This window comes from Pongo abelii, chromosome 21 (assembly GCF_028885655.2).
Source record: "Pongo abelii isolate AG06213 chromosome 21, NHGRI_mPonAbe1-v2.0_pri, whole genome shotgun sequence".
Lineage (NCBI taxonomy): Eukaryota > Metazoa > Chordata > Mammalia > Primates > Hominidae > Pongo > Pongo abelii.
In genome coordinates, this window is record NC_072006.2 from 18,581,173 (window position 1) to 18,585,376 (window position 4,204).

General features: G+C 55.3%; 1 pseudogene; it reads right to left on the reverse strand.

Annotated features, from left to right (window-relative positions):
• Nucleotides 1-529: 529 nt before the first annotated feature.
• On the reverse strand, nucleotides 530-3,703 carry LOC129047300 (cystatin-SN-like; annotated as a pseudogene).
• Nucleotides 3,704-4,204: the final 501 nt, after the last annotated feature.

A 4,204-nucleotide genomic window follows, 5' to 3' on the forward strand; every position in this document is an offset into this window, starting at 1 on the left:
ACCTCCTGGTCAGATCAGGAGCTCAGACCAAAGCACCAGCCCAGTTTCCCAGGAAGCAGCCTGGGACCACTCCTCTCCCTGACCCCGTCACCAGGGGCTGCTGCAGCTGAAGGCCTGGGTTCCTAGCCCCTGGCTGCTCTCTCCCTGTTCTGAAGCTCAGGTCTCCAAAAGTGCCAGCAACTCCCCTGATGGCCTTGCTGTGGCCACGTCAGCTCCCAGGTACTCCTCTGATCTCCACTCCAGCAGAACAATGAGGCTTCATAAAGGAACTGCAGAAACCCTGCCTGTGTTCACAACCCCAGACAGCCAAGAGCTCAGAGGGAGGCGATGCTACTGTTTTATTGCAGGAGGTGGGGGTGTGTGTACCATGTACCAGGGCTATGAGAAGCAAGAAGGAAGGCGGGAGGGCAGAGCCCCCTGCTGAGTAACAAAGGCCTCCTGCTGTCTTCTCTGTCTGTCTCCTGGTGCAGCCACATGGGGAGACTTCCCCCGGCATGGGGGCCACCAGTCCAGGAGAGGGAGCACTAAAGGGGGGTTTGAGTAGGAGGTGGTCGGTGTGACTGGTCTGGCATAGACCCCTAGGCTTCTTGACACCTGGAATTCACCAGGGATATTCTGTCCTCCCAGGCAACTTCATGGATCTTGAAAGAGCACAACTGTTTCTGTGAAGGGAAGAGAGAGGGCCAATCAGTGTGGGTTAAAGTTAAAGGGGAAGATGCCCAGCCATGAGATGTCAGAGCCTGGGTGAGTAGGATGGAGGTGAGACACTGGGCCCTCACCCACTCCTGCTGAGACCCAGAGCACTGAACTAGAATGAATAGTGACTGTTCCTTTACTCCTCCCAAGGCTCCAAGTCACCAGGTGGCATTGGGCCCCCACCCCAGCCTGCAGGGTCCTGTCCCAGCACAGCCCTGTGAGGAGCAGCCTGTGCAAGGCCTTGGGAGCCACAAGGGTGCAGGACATGGGAAGGTGGCTCACTTCCCCCAGCTCCTTCCACCTCCAGCACCCAGGCCAGCACTAAGAGGGGCCAGAGGGAAGAACCCAGGGCAGGGCAACTCCCCCTGAAAGAACTGGGGCAGGGGTTAATGATAACAAGGGGAGTGTGGCTCTTCCCTGAGTGGAGACCTCACAAGAACCAGCAGGTCCTTGGAGATGCTGGTGTTGGGTGATTTGGCAGGTCCAGGGCTTCCCAACTAACAGGGCTCTAGGTCCCACTAATCTGATCACTGTGGCTGTGGCTGCATGCAGGTGCCTGAGCCTGGGATTAGACAGAGCCCCTTCTCCCTGCCCAGCACACAGCCCTGCAGCTGCTTCTTCCCATCCAACAGGCAACACCCCAAAGCAGGCAGAGTTGACCTTCCAGTAACCATTCCCAAGATAAAGCCTTCCTAGCAAATCAAACACATCATCTCCCTCCCTCACCACCCCATCTACACATACATGGACAACTACGTAAACTCACTTGGACGCCTCATCCCCATGGATCTATGTACAAAGCCCCATACACCCCCACACATCCATGCACAGGCACACATGCTCCCATACACATCCCCGCACACACTGGCACATGTGTGTACACGTTTCCCTTTCCACATGCACACCTACATGCACACCCCCCCACAAGTACATGAACATGTATTCATCCGTGCATACATGGCTCCTCACATACCCACCTGCACACACACACAGCCTCCAAACATGTGGAAGGCAGAGGGTGACACATATGCACCACTCTGCAGTGCATGACTGGCCTGGGACCCATATCAGGAACGTACCTTCTGCAGTTCTGGCTGTTCATGGAAGGCACAAGTGTCCAAGTTGGGCTGGGACTTGGTACATATGGTTCGGCCCACCTCTACGTCGAAGAAGTAATTCACCCCGCCCACGATCTACACACATGAGAAAACAGGACACACGGACAGCGCCCCCATCAGTTTCATGCACTCACAGGCACTTCACTGTGCCTGAGTCACTGGACTTGCTCTGGGGCTTCATGAGCTTCCCACATGTCACCACAAGGCACACAAGCCCCCTTTTCCTATCAGCTGGCAGGGTTCTGGGCCTCATGACTACTCTTAAACATTGTTTTCTCCGTGCTGGGTAGAAGGATTCATTGAATTCTGCTACCTGTGTCTCAGGGGTGAGGGAACACTGAATCTTTTCTAGGAAGGCTGTCTGATAACAAAATTTTAGCTAACTTCCGAAAATCTCATTCCCTCCATTTAACCTAGATTTATTACTTCATTTAGAGTAGGAAATGAGATGTTTCACACACACAGATATTTTGGGTCAATGGGGCCGCCCAGATGCTACCATTTCAAGCGTGAGAATCAAGCTACATTTCTAAAGTCAGCAGCTCACCTATGTGTCTTACAATTACAGACTAGAATTGAACCCTTTCCCTGCACAAGGCCTCTCCCAGACACAACGTGGCAGAGCTGTGGAGAAACCTAGGATGAGGGATTCATTGGAACCAGGAGGAACTGCTGAGGTCCCTCAAGTATCAGTTCACCCATGTCTAAAATAGCTTCCAGGCCTGACGGTCTGCAATGTCCTGTGCTTCACTCCAAGTTACTGTCATGTTTAAGAGGGAGATGCAGGCCAGTGGGGACCATGGCACCAGGGAGTGTACCTCCTGTGCAGGGAGAGGACACCAGCTGACAGCTGCAGGAGAAACAGGGCTGGTGGGGATTCCTTTGATTTTCCAGGAGAAGGTGGAGGAGCTCTAAAGGCTGTGTCACTATTTGCTGCTCTGCCATGGGATGCAGGTCAAGCTGGGCCCAGTAGCCCTGCTGAAGCTCCCTCCCGACCTGACCCCTCCTCCGCTCTGCAGGGTGACCACAGTCCTCATCTGGTGGAGGTCTAACTCTGCATCAGCTGGTAGAGGCAGGGTCAGGCGTGCTCCACCCCAGCAGGGACTCAGCCGCCCTGGGCTGTAGGGGTTGGTCAGCCTGCCTGAGGGTGAAGGCCGCTAGCCCTAAGGGTCTGTGCCCAGGGGTGTGACTTGGGGAAGCAGGGCTCTGCAGAACAGGGAGCCAGGTTCCTGTGTGGCCCCTGCGGAGAGGTCTCAGGGAGGAGGATGAGCCTCATGGCCTGGATCTCATCCTGAGCAGCATCAAGCCCACCCAGAGTCAGCACAGTCTCCATCCACACCTGCTGGACCCTGGGAAATGCCATGGTCATGGTACAGGCACAGGGGCTGCTGCAGGTTAAAGGAAGCTGAGAGGACAGACAGTGGCTGCAGTATATGGCCCGGGAGCATGCTTAGGCATAAAGGCCATCAGCAGAGAATCAGGGAAATCTGAATGAATCTGAGCACTAGATCATGAATGTGTCCGTGTTGATTTGCTGGGAATGCTCTTGAGGGTTGGGCAACAAATAGGATGGGACTCAGGACCCCTCGGGTGGAGGCAGCACCCACCTATTGCCTGGCTCTCAGTACCCGCAGCGGGCGTCTGTAGTAGTCATCTTCAGTGGCCTTGTTATACTTGCTGATGGCGAAGTCAAGGGCACGCTGTACCCACTCATCATTGAGGTCTGCTTTATAGATGCCACCCGGGATTATCCTGTCCTCCTCAGGGCTCCAGGACAGGGCCACAGCCAGGGTAACCAGCAGGAGCAGCAAGGTACACAGGGGCCGGGCCATGGTCTCCTCAGAGGCAGAGCACAGAGCTGGAGCTGCAGGAGAGGAGGGTGAGGGCCTGAGGCAGGTAGCCCACACCTGCAGGCAGCTGTGCATTTATCCTGCTTAGGCAGCCCAGCCCCACCCCCCTCCATGCTCGCCACTCCCTGACTCCTCCTCCTCTTCCTACACTTCTCATCTTTCAACATCTCTTTTTACACTCCCCTGCCACTACAAGCTCCCTCCCTGCCTCATTTCCCCCTGCCCCTCCCAGGCCTCCTCCTCCATCTCCCCCTCCTCCCCACTCCTGTCCTCACTGCAGCCTCCCTGAGCCATGCCTCTCTTCCCCAGTGCTCCCAAGCTTGAGTCACCGGGTCTCCACAGAGGTGACACTGGTCCTTTGACTGTGAAAGCAATGTGACTTCCTGTTTGCTCAGAAAAGGGAAAAATACAGGGTTTGACCTCCCGGGGTCTTCAGATATCAGGGGCATCCAGGAGCACTTGATCACGGTTTCTGAATATCTGGAGCAGAGAGGTTATTTCAGAAGGTTCCAGAAGAACCTGTCCACACCCTACTATGGA